Below are 13,485 nucleotides of genomic sequence, written 5' to 3'. Positions count from 1 at the left end.
TAAACAATCATAAGCATTCAAAATAGCAATCTAATTTCATTTGTCCACAAAATTAAGAGCATCTGTCATATGATTATATATATATATAAAGCTGAATTCCAAGTGTATGCAAAAGGTCTTTCTCATTCTCGCTCTCTCTCCCATCAACCTTAATAAATAGTTGTTGTTTCTGGTAGCTCTACAACAAGGGTATTAACACTTTAAGCCATTCTAGCTTCAGTCACTGTTCTGGTTTCTTGCTCCTGTCGCAAACCAACACTGAAGATAAATAACAAAGATTAGTGCAGTACTACCTGGAGGAAGCAATTAAAAAGAGGCTGAAAAGCAGCAGCCAAACCCCAAACCATTTGCTCTTCCACAATAGGAAGCTGAAGATAATCTTGTTTGCTAAACATAAATCACTTGAGATCTGGCCAAATTCTTGAATGATATTCCACATGGAAACGCTACAAAGTCAGGAGCCGCTTACATAAGTATTTTCTTCCAACTTTGAAAACAAACTGGACCAGTTTTTCTTGTTCCTTCTAGGAAAGTGATCATTTTAAACCAATGAAACAGTTAACAGAAGGGCTTCCCTAGACCCACTCTTGCTGGACTTTTGGTCCCACCCCTACTCACTTTGAGACATATTAGGTTTCTTGTAACTAAATGTGCTTCCTTCTCCTTCAGTATCTATTTAAAAGTCTTTAGGCAGCAGAAAGTAAACTCCATCAATCAATCTTACCTTCTTATAAATTTTTGTAGTATATCCACTTTTTTTCAGGAACAAAAGTCAAGATATACTCCTGTAATTCCTTTTGTGCATGTGTGTGTATATATATACTTTTTTAAAAAACTTCTCTTTAGGGCTCTGTGAGGTTTATGCAAGCAGACCTTTCACAGAGGCCGCTGTGTTTCCTAGGGTTTATGTTCACATGCAGCCGGTTATACGAACAGACTGGCTTTACTTTTCATTTCCTTGTGTTAAAGTCACTTAGAGAAGGTTTGAGAACTACAAGGTGCAACAAGTCACTTGTTTGCTTAAAGGTGCTATGTTAACAGCGAGTATTTTGGTGGTGCTGGTTGGTTCAACAACCAAAGGTTTGTGAGGATAATTTCTCTATGACCCCTTTTCTGCTAAATATCACGGGAAATGCCAGTGATCCTGATAGAGATCCACTATGCCCAAGAAAAGCGACTCTGTGGTGTGTAAGTAGAAGCCGACCAAGATAAGCCAAACAAAAGACAGTCCCTTGCGCCCAGACTAAAACCTCATTCAGTTTTAAAGTGTACTGCAACAAGAATCCCTGGATTAAATCTCAACCCCATACATTTTAGTTATTTATTCTACAGCTCTAGATATTCACACATACACAGTTAAGGAGAGCCAGGGTACAAAATATTCCAGTAGACCTTACTCAAATCTGCCAAAACCTACATTACAAGCTCCTACTAAACTTCCATTTAGTCTGATTTTCCCCTCCTATATGCTGCACAGACACCCCCACCCACAAACCCACACACATCTTCTGCACCTCACAGGGACTATTACTTTCTTTACCCTCCACCAAAGCCATCACTTCCCAAAGTACCTGGTGAAGACTTTCCTAGAGCCTGTTCACACCACAGCTGACCTGGCTAGGCTGTTTCCTCCTCCTTATAGGACCAAGAACACTGCCCCTTTTTCCAGGCCTGGCTTCTTCCCCCAAGGCCACAAAACTGGCTGGTGCCAACACTCTGAGTAGCTTAACCACTGACTATTTTCTTCCAAGTCCAATTCAAAGTTCTCTGGCCTAAAGTCAAAACACATCACAGAGCTCAATATTCTGAGTTAGACAAACCTGGCTTTGACTCTGCTACTTATGATCTCTGCGACATGGACAAAGAACTTCTCTAAGCCTCAGTTTCATCTCTAAGGTGGGGATAATAACAACATTTACCTTTACCGTGAAAACAGAATGAGATAGACATGTGCCTGGCACATAGTAAGTGCTCAATAAATGTTAGCTATTTTTACAATCATTATCATCACATGACTACTCTACTACCATTATTACTACAGGAACCATAAACTGGTAGGCTTCAAGCCAAATTTGGATTTCCTGTTGGCCATCAAAATGTATTTCTGTTTCTGTTTTATTTGAATTACCGTTGGAGAGAGAAGTATTCTCCGGTCTGTCATAGTTCTTACCATTCCTCCCTAGAAACTTATATTCATATTATACTACCTGCATGGCCTCTGAGTTTATGATCCCCACCCCTCCAAAAAAGGTCTCAGAGATACCTAAAAAAGGGGTGGGAGGGGAGTTAAATCAAAGACATTATAGAACTAGGGCAGCCAGACAGTATACTAAAAAACATCTTTTTAAAAATCACAGCAAGGAGCCACTAATTTGCAAAAAAGTTAAGATTTCTCAATCAGTCAAAAGACACACATGCGACGGGTGGAGGGAAAAGGAATAAACTCTACTTTACAGTTTCATGGTGAGTAATAACTTTTGGAACATGGAGAATTTGTAAGGTTCTTCTAAAACACAAAACCCCTCTGCTCCCTTTCCTGGTAGGGTACAAAATGGATAGACCAAATAGAATAATTTCAGATTCAGAAAGCACACTTCCAGGGCCAGGGCTCTTCCCTACATGCAGAAGGCCACTGCTCAGGCAGTTTCCTGTTCCAAATGCACCTGTCGGTGGTCAAGGGCTTAAGTTCACCTAATAGCTTCACACCTATCAGAAACATTAAGTTGTCTGACATTTCACATTTTTCTATTCTTACTTAGCCCACACAGGTTTTCCATTAATGACAAAAGGACTTAACTAATAATTCAGAAACACATACCTTCTTAACATACATCATCTACGGGCAAAAAAAAAAAACTGTTAAAAGTACCAAAAAAAGCCCCACTGTAAGACCATAAAGACATTTACCTATTACAGAGATTTATTGATATGAGAAAATTAAACTACAACTCTCTAATTTATTAGAAAAATCTCCTTCTGTCATTCCGAGAAATGTATCCATTGAAAAGATACTCTTTAAAATAATGTCATTAGCTTTCAAATACTCTAAAATAATCACAATAAAACTGTAAAATAAAAACAAATAGGTTTTATTCAAGGAATACAAAAATTTTTCAAAATAACTACAAAGTAAAAGGTAGATAGGGTCAAAATTATTGTCACAATAATGAATACAACAATCTTATATGAATCTAACTCATTATTTTTATGGAATCTGTTTACCCTCTGATCTGGGAACCCAATGTAAAATCATTTACATTGGAAAAAAAGTCAGGGCATAACAATAGTTATTTCTAGGTGGCCAGATTATAGATGATTTATTTTTCTTTTGTGTGTTATGTGTATGTTTTCTGAGTCTTCTGCTCTATAAAAGTTATTACTTTCATTATGAGATTTTAAATGTTTATATATTTTAACAATACTGTATGTAACCATGATTGGTGGATCAGGGTACATTTCCAAATTGCCCTTAAGGAGTCCCATAAGGAGTCAGAAGCAAAGGTGCAGAAAGTAACTCTCTACCTGTTTTCCTTACTTGCTTTCCCTTCATTTTATCTTCCGAGAGGTTTAATGCCCAACTCTCCTCACTTGAGTTCCACAGCACTCCAGCTCTGTACCACACAAGGAAATCCTTAGTCCTTTCCACCACCAGCTGGCCCTGTCTACCTTTTACTTTGCATTTATTTTGAAAAATGTTTGTAAACCTTGAAAAAAAGCCCATTTGTTTTTATTTTAGAGTATTGAAAGCTGATGATGTTATTTTAAAGAGAATTTTTTTCAATGGATAGACTTTTGGGAATGACAGAAGGTGATGGAGATTTTCTAACAAATTAGAGAGTTATGGTTGTTTAATTTTATCATATCAATAAATCTCTGTAATAGGTAAATATCTTTACAGTCCTACAGTAGGTTTTTTTGGTGCCTTAACGGCTTTTTTTTCCATAGATGATGTATGTTAAGAAGGTATATGTTTCTGAATTATCAGTTATGTCCTTTTATCATTAACGGAAAACCTGTGTGGGCCAAGTTAGAACAGGAAAATATTAAATTTTTCTATTCTGTTCTCTAGTGCTCAGTGCTTCTATCTTATACTCCAGACTGCTTTCAACAGGAACTGTGTTTTATATGTTTTATATACTTCCACAGAGCTTAATGCAGCTCTCAACAAACAGCAGACTCCTGATATCTATTTGTTAAACATAAACGAAACAACTCATCAATTAATTAACAGTAAAGTAAACCCAGCTCTCTGCCTCTTTGCCTTTAGAAGCAGAGCTGTATTCTGTGTAATAACAAAGACTGAAATGTGGTCCCACTGACCAAGATCAGGACTGCTGATGGAAGGCTTTCAGAAAATACCTGCAGCACTGAAGGAAGAAGTGGTATCTCCCTGAACCAGCTCTGAACTTTCAAAATACAAGGAAAAGACCTCAGAGGCTCGGGGGTCGCACCTCAAGAAAGTAATGAAATTGACTCCTAGTCTTTCCCTGGTTCCTTTGGAAAGGCATGCAGCGCTAACTCTAGACTCCTAATCCAGCTTCACTATTACAAACAGAATTAAATCAGCAAACAGTAGGAGGCAGGAGTAGCTGATCCCTGCTGGGGGATGACCTGCCCTCCTTTAATGACAGCAGTGGTTATCTCATTTTATAAAGGATTGGCAAGGTTTTTAGAGTTCTTACACAAGGTGCTATTATTACAGTGACACTGAAGACTGGGAAACATCCTTATATTCTTTGGCTTCAATAGCTTTAATTATATTTTCTGTGAATTCTCAATCCAGTAAGTGTACAAATTGCATAAAGAAAAATACAAGTTGTGGCCGGGCGCGGTGGCTCAAGCCTGTAATCCCAGCACTTTGGGAGGCCGAGACGGGCGGATCACAAGGTCAGGAGATCGCGACCATCCTGGCTAACACGGTGAAACCCCGTCTCTACTAAAAAAAATACAACAAAAACTAGCCGGGCGTGGTGGCGGGCGCCTGTAGTCCCAGCTACTCGGGAGGCTGAGGCAGGAGAATGGCGTAAACCCGGGAGGCAGAGCTTGCAGTGAGCTGAGATCCGGCCACTGCACCCCAGCCTGGGCGACAGAACGAGACTCCGTCTCAAAAAAAAAAGAAAGAAAAATACAAGTTGTGTGTGTAAAATTAATTTTACTAAGCCTCGTGATGCTACTGTTGGTCCTTAACATTGTGAACTTGTAATTGTTAAATGGAGCAGCTTCAGAGTCAAATTATCATCTATACAAATCAGGGTTCAGAATGGCAAAATATGGGGAAGGGTTCCTGGGATTTACCTTCCCAATAAGATCTGGTAGCTCTGTCCCAAACCATAGTGAAGAATTTTTTGTTTTGCCAGTGTAAGCCACCAAGAATTGCAACTGGGGTATGGGGAAATCCACATAAGGGGCCAAGGAAAATTAACAATAAGCCACATAATCTTCTCCATTTTCACACACAAGCTAAAAGTTAAGGAATGTATTTATAAATATTCCTACCTCAACTTCTTTGACTCTAACCTTCCAGGCAGTTATAACGAAACATTCCTAGTCAAACATTCGGTTCTCATGATTTCAAAAAATGTCCTTCAATGCCCAAGTGTATCACCTGGGGAAAAAAAAAAAAAAATGTCCTTCAGAGAAACACCTGTGCATCTCCCAGACTTGTTGTGTTTTACTATAATCTCTGCTTCAGATTTCTAAGGCCTAACTTGCCTCAACTTTGCTCTGAGGAATTTTTATTCATTGGACTGGAATTTTTAGGGACATGCGTGTTTTAAACAAACACAGCTCTAAACACTTAGGAATATAAAATTTTTACATTGAGGGAAAAAGTAACAAACTTACTAGCCTCTTTAGTTCTGCAAAAGAGCTATTTCAGAGTCTCTGTAGTGGAAAATGCCTGCATTTTGGCATAGCTTGTTCTGTGTCATACAAGTAGACCCAAAGTTACCTGTAGGAATAGTTGGCCCAAACAGGGAGGAAAAGAAATGGCTGCCTTTCACACCAATAACTCCAGTGGCTCCTGATGTGCCTCCAATGGGATATGCCTAAATCAATAGGCAGAAGAATGCCATATCACAACCCTTTAAGAATCAACTCTCTGTCTTAACTCAGTGATAATTAAAAACCCATATTTTAACACCACTTTTCCATAATAAAATCAAAAGGACACTGTATTATACCTGAAAGCTGTGACGCCCAGTAATATCACTTCCAGGAAATCTATATTATGTATGTTCCCATGGGAAAAAATTATGTACAAAAATGTTTATTCATCACAGAATTACCTGTAATAATGAATATTTGGTTTTTAAAAAGTGTCCCATAAGGAAGTGGCTAAATATATTATTATATATTCATAGGATGAAATACTATAAAAAATTATAAATCATGGTTTTTGGTGGTGTTTGTTTTTTGTTTATTTATTTATTTTGAGATGGAGTTTCACTCTTGTTGCCCTGGCTGGAGTGCAATGGTGCTATTTTGGCTCACCTCAACCTCCATCTCCCAGTTAAAGGGATTCTCCTGCCAAGTAGCTGGGATTACAGGCATGCATGACCACACCCAGCAAATTTTTGTATTTTCAGTAGAGACGGGGTTTCTCCACGTTGGTCGGGCTGGTCTTGAACTCCCAACCTCAGGTGATCTGAAATCATGTTTTTAAAATAAGAATAATATCAACTCAGCAATTATAACATCTCAGGCCTGTTCTGAATATTTTACATGCATTAGTAAGTTTGTTGTATGCGTTACATGAATTTAATGCATACAATAAACTTGTATAGTGAGTATATCATTATCTCCATTATTATCCCTATTGTAGATGACAAAATAAGGCACTGAAAGGTTGAATGACTTGTCCGAGATTGCACAGCTAAATGGCAAACCTTGTAGAATATTTAATGGTATGGAAAAATGCTTATATCATAATAGCAAATGAAAAATTAAAACTATGGGCCAGGTGCAGTGGCTCACACTTATAATCCCAGCATTTTGGGAGGCCAAGGCGGCCAGATCACTTGAGTTCAGGAGATCAAGATCAGCCAACATGATGAAACACTCTCTACCAAAAATATAAAAATTAGCCAGGCATAGTGGGAGGCGCTTGTAATCCAGCTACTTGGGAGGCTGAGGCAAAAGAATCACTTGAACCCAGGAGGTGAAGGTTGCAGTGAGCCGAGATTGTGCCACTGTACTCCAGCCTGGGTGACAGAGCAAGACTCCATCTCAAAAAAAAAAAAAAAAAAAAAAACAAACTATGTCCAGTATAGGCCTAATTTTATAAAATATCAATGTATGTTTGTATATACATGTATGTTTCAGTGTCTGCAGACATAGGAAAAGGTAATACTAGAAATAAATATGACAAAATTGAATGGTGGCTATCTCTAGATGATGGCATTACAGTTTTTTTAATATATGCTTTCTATATATCTAAGATGTTCTAGAATATAAATATATCATTTTTTTTGAGATAGAGTCTCGTTCTGTTGCCCAGGCTGGAGTACAGTGGTGCTAATCTCTGCTCACTGCAACCTCCGCCTCCTGGGGTCAAGCAATTCTCGTGCCTCATCCTCCAAGTAGCTGGGACTACAGGCATGAGCCACTACACCCAGCTAGTTTATATATATATCTCTCTCTCATATATCTTTATATATTTATAAATATATACATATATAAATATATAAATATATTTACATATAATAGATAATATAATATAAATATATAAATTTATTTATTTATTTTAGTAGAGACAGGGTTTCACCATCTTGGCCAGGCTGCTCTCATACTTTCGGCCTCAAGTGATCCAGCCACCTCAGCCTCCCAAAGTGCTAGGATTACAGGTGTGAACCACCACATCAGCCTGATGTATCACTTTTACAACCAGAAAAATTTACATGTAAAAAACTAAATGCTTAATTAAACCCTGGAGGTAAAATGTTCATATCTCCTTTCACTAAGGTGTCCATGGTTTCCAAGCAAACACATTTTTATCTGCCAGAATACACAGCATTAAAAACCAAAGCATTTTTCAAATGAGCATTGACAAAGGTAACATCTTCAAGTTTTACATTTAATAAAATCTCCTTTGAGAACCATGTTAACGAGTCTAATCTACTGATTTTCAGAAAGCTTACTAATAACAGAATCCTTGTTGAGGTTTAACTTGAAAAATACATCTAATTGCAGCCAGGCGTGGTGGCTCACGCCTGTAATTCTAGCACTTTGGGAGGCCAAGGCAAGAGGATTGCTTGAGCTCCAGAGTTCAAGACCAGCCTAGGCAGCATAAGGAGACCATGTTTCTACAAAAAATTTTCAAAAATTAGCTGAGCATGGTGATGCGTGTGTGGTCGCAGCAACTTGGGAGGCTGAGGTGGGAAGATCTCTTGGTAGCCAACACGATGAAATACCATCTCTACTAAAAATACAAAAATTAGCCAAGCATGGTGGCACACACTTGTAATCCCAACTACTTGGGAGGCTGAGGTGGGAGTATCACTTGAACCCAGGAGGCGGAGGTTGCAGTGAGCTGAGATCGCACCACTGCACTCCAGCCTGGGGGATAAGAGCGAAACTCTGTCTCAAAAAAAAAAAAAAAAAAAAGATGAGAAAAAGAAGAAATTAACAAAGATCAAAACACCACTGAAACATTTGTCATTCATATGTACAAATATTGAAAGTTGTTGAAGGTGTGCGTAAAGAGAAAAATCTTAAAGAAATTTGATGCAACAATTTTGGAGGGCAAATTGGCCTATCAGAGTATTGGCCTATCAGTGGTATTACTCAGCAATATCACTGATAGTAATTTACCCTATATATATATAGTCATGTAAGCATACCAAGATATATGGACAAGAATGTTCACTGCAGCATGGTTTACATAAGTCAAATAAACAAATACACAATCCAAATTTACATTAGAAGAGGACAGATTAAATAAATAATGGTATATCTATACAATAGAACACAATTCACCCCTTAAAAAGTATATGGTCTACACTTTTTAGTCTATAGTGTGTATGTGCTAAGAAAAAATATCCAAAAGATATTATTAAATGGAAACAGCATTATATTATTATCTTATTTGAGTAAAATGAAACAGTACAAATAAGAATGTATAAAAAACTATTATGCTGAGGCTAGACATTTTATTTTTACTTTTTATTTTAAACATTTCTTTACATTCGACCTTTTTGCAATGTATAAGTATTGCTTTTATTAAAATAAGTTTTTTCAAATGATACTTCTTGGATTCCACATCACCAATCAACAAATGTATATTTTAAACTTTTACGAAGTGTGTGCTCATGATAATCCCTATCAACACCATCAAAGTACATCTTATTTGTAAAATTTTAAATTTGAGGGAATTTTTGAGTAAAGATGTCAAAGTACTCAATATTTAGAGCTGATAAAACTTAAGATTTCTAAACTCAGAGAAAAAAGGAACATGCAAATGTATTATTTAAAAAATCATCACAGAAAAACTCAAGATTAAAAAAATATATATTGTAAACCTTCACAGACTGTCATTCCATCAAAAGCAAAATACGAGTTTGTGGAATTATTTAACACCATCCCAACACGCCGCAGAACACATGCTACCTCTAGAGTTAAGAATGATTAGAAGCATAAACTTTGTATAGACAGACAAGTACTAAGATACCACCTCCTTGGGGAAAGGATGGGAGAGGGGAGGATAGGGTAAAGTTGGTAGAGGGGAAAAAAGTTACAGTTAGACAAGAGGAAAAAGTTCCATGTTCTATTGTACAGTGGGGTGACTATGGTTAACAGTAAGGTATTTCATATTACAAAATAGTTAGGAGAGAGGTTTTTGAATGTTCTCACCACAAAGAAATGATAAATGCATGAGGTGATGAATATGCTAACTACCCTAATTTGAACATTATACAATATATACATGTATTGAAATATTAAGTTGTACCCCATATATATGTATAATTATAATGTGTCAATTAAAAAATTTTTAATTTTAAGATGCCACCTCCAATACTCACTAACTTGCTTAATTCTGAGCAAGCTACTTCACTTCTCCATACCTCAGTTCCCTCATATGTAAGTGAGGTTACAAATACTGCCTGCCTCAAAGGATTGTAGTGAAAATAAAATTAACATATAAAATATGCTCAATATTGTACCAGGCACAAAATAAGCACATCATGTATTCATTCATTCAGTTAGTTACATAATCATTATTTTTGAGCTTGCTATATATCAGGCATCATACTAGAATGCTATGGTGATACTAAAAAAACTACCATCATCCCTGCTCAAGTGTACAGTCTAGTTGAAAAGGTAGAAACTAAAAACATACAAAATGCATCATTAGAAACTGCAGTAAATGTTATGAAAGAATATAACGGGGTACCATGAGACAGACTAATCAGAAATATCTAACTAAAAAACTGAGAAACTGGAACTCCTCTGCACTGTTGAAAGGAATGTAAAATAGTACAGCTGGTAAGGAAAACAGTATGGCAGTCCCTCAAAAAATTAAAGATAGAACTTCCATATGATCCAGCAATTCTGAACTCCTAGGTATTAAATATATATACCCAAAAGAAGTGAAAGTGGGGACTCAAAAAGATATTTGTGCACCCATGTTCATAGCATTCACAACACCCAAAAACTGGAAGACACCCAAGTGCCCATCAATGGATGAGTAGATAAACAAAATGTGGAATATGCATATACACCAGAGCATTCAGCATCAAGAAGGAAGAAAATTCGGACACATGTTAAACCATGGATGACCTTTGAGGATGTTAGATACTAAGTGAAATAAGCCAGTCTCAAAACGACAAATACTGTATGATTCCAGTCTAGAGGTACCTAGAGTAGTCTAATTCATGGAGAAGTAGAATTGTGGTTGCCAGGAACTGGGGGCCAAGGGGGATAATGGGGAATTACTGTTTAATGGGTAGAGTTTCAGATTAGCAAGATGAAAACAGTTCTGGAGAAGGATGGTGGTAATGGTTGTACAACAATGTGAACTACTTTATGCCACTGAACTGTATGCTTAAAAATTGTTAAAATGCTAATTTGTGTTACGTATTATATTAGTTTCCCAGGTTGCCATAACAAAAAACATAGACTGGGTGGCTTAAACAGCAGAAATTTATTTTCTCAAAATTCTGGAGGCTAGGCCAGGTGCAGAGGTTCACACCTGTAATTCCAGCACTTTCGGAGGCTAAGATGGGAGGGTCACTTGAGGCCAGGAGCTCAAGAGCAGCCTGGCCAGCATGGTGAAACGCCATCTCTACTAAAAAAAAAAAAACCAAAAAAATTAGCCAGGTGTGGTGGTGTACGCCTATAGTTCCAGCTACTCCGGAGGCTGAGTTATGAGAATTGCTTGAACCTGGGAGGTGGAGGTTGCAGTGAGCTGAGATTGCGCCATTGCACTCCAGCCTGGGCTACGAGCAAGACTATCTCAAAAACAAACAAACAAAATTCTGGAAGCTAGAAGTCCAAGATCAAGGTGCAGGCAAGGTTGGTTTCTCCTGAGGTTTCTCTCCTTGGCTTGCAGATGGCTGTCTTCCCACTGTAACTTCACATGGTCTTCCTTTGTACCTGTCCGTGTCTGTATTTCCTCTTCTTATAAGGACACCAGTTGTATCAAATGAAGGGCCACCCTTATGACCTCCTTTTAACTTAATTACCTCTTCAAATAACCCCCATCTTGAAATACAATCATATTTTGAGGTATTGGGGGTTAGGCCTTCAACATATGAATTTTGAGTGGGCACGATTCAGTCCCTAAAATGTATATTTCACTACAATTTTTTAAAAATAAATAATATAAATAGGAGTGGACAGGGGGTGAAAATCAACATATGGGAAGGTTCTAAGTCAGGAAAAGCATGGTGGTTCGAGGAAATGAAAGAAGACCACCCGTGTGGCTGCAGCACGGGGGAAGTGATAGCTAATACTTTGAGCAGAAGGGAAATGAAAATGCATTCCTTGAAAAACATTCCAAATGTTTACAAAAACTCTAAGAACATGTAAGCCTTCCAAAAAGAACAGTCATGAGAAGGACCAAGCAGCTTATGTAAAAGATGTATTGCTAGTTACCATACATCAATACTTTGAATGAACATTTGGAAGACCTCTCTGCATTCAAAAACAGACAAACTATCTCAGAGTTCATTTTTGCACTTTTGTTACAGTCCTAAGAAGTCTTCCAAAAAGTATCTTCTAAAATAAATTATTAATGTGGTGAAATATGCAAAGATTTGCCATTTTATTAAGTTTTTATCCATAGAAATATCACCACTTAACAGAAAATATCCCTTAAGTTAACTTCAGGGTAAATCATTAAATGGAAAAAAGAATGGTTACTAATTAATGTTATAATTTTATTAAAGCCAACCTACTTTTCCTTTAAATTTCATAAATGTATTAACTACAGAATCAAGAAAAACACTAGAGTTCTCATATTATAAGTCTGGATCAGCATTTACAGCCCATCTCCTCAAGTGCTGGCCAGACTGTGGACTGATACCTCCAAAACAGCTAGATCTATCAGCAGAGCCAGCCTCACAAGCACCAAGCACCACAAGCATCTGAAGCGTCAGACTCCAACTTTAATAGTGTGCACTCTAAGGAAAACATTCTGAGTTACTGAATGTCTAGGATACATTCTCAATCACAATGTTTCACAACAGAGGTAACAGATTAGGAGGTGAAGGAAACAAAGACTCTAAACTTTTTAAAGTACTGAAACTTCCCAATTTTGTCAAAGATTAAACCATGACCAAAAAAAAAAAAAAGAAAAGAAAAAGAACAACACATTCATATTTACAGAAAACTGACTACTGGACATAAGCACTGCCTTTTTCTCCTGGTAAAATGAATCCTGCAAACAAACAGAGAAAAAAAAGGAAAAGAAAAGGAAAGAAAGAAAGAAATCCCATGACATTATGTGTGTATATGTACAGTATATCCAGAATATATAAGGCACATCCACCAGTCTAAAAGAGGAACTAATTGGAAAGATATGGCAAAAATTTATAGAAGAGAAAGCATGAAAGGTTAGTAGCCATATGAAAATAATCCTTAAAAATGAAAGTTAAGGCCACAATAAGGTAAATTTTAGTACATATAAATCACATCTCAATTTTAAAAGCACGCAGTAAGAAATGATTCCATATCTACAGGCAAAAGATTTTAAAAATCTGATCATACCAAATGCTGTCCAAGATGGGGAGCCACAGACAATTTCATACACTGATATACTGTATCCTGGTACAACCACTCAGGCAAACAGTTGTCATCACCTAGTAAAACTAAACACACATATACTCTAGGAAGCAGCAATTCCAGTCCTAGATTTATATCCTAGGGAAACTCTTGTGCAACAGCGCTACCTTCTTAGCAATCTTTCTCATGATTATATGATTACACAAACACAAATGTTCACCAGCATCAGAAAGTCTGATACTGCAATATAATAACATATCATAT

At 37.0% G+C, this 13,485-nt stretch overlaps 1 protein-coding gene across 1 annotated transcript in view; it reads right to left on the bottom strand.

The window, feature by feature from the left end:
* FAM160A1 (family with sequence similarity 160 member A1) overlaps window positions 1-13,485 on the bottom strand; it is a 263,667-nt gene that overhangs the window by 214,219 nt on the left and 35,963 nt on the right. Inside the window, exon 2 of the mRNA XM_025385547.1 lies at window positions 5,497-5,605. The gene's annotated coding sequence lies outside the window, so the exon portion shown is untranslated. The remainder of the gene's footprint in view (window positions 1-5,496; window positions 5,606-13,485) is intronic.

This window comes from Theropithecus gelada, chromosome 5 (assembly GCF_003255815.1).
Source record: "Theropithecus gelada isolate Dixy chromosome 5, Tgel_1.0, whole genome shotgun sequence".
Taxonomy (NCBI): domain Eukaryota; kingdom Metazoa; phylum Chordata; class Mammalia; order Primates; family Cercopithecidae; genus Theropithecus; species Theropithecus gelada.
The sequence above is the reverse complement of the archived record's forward strand: the minus strand, read 5'-3'. Positions and strand labels throughout refer to the sequence as shown.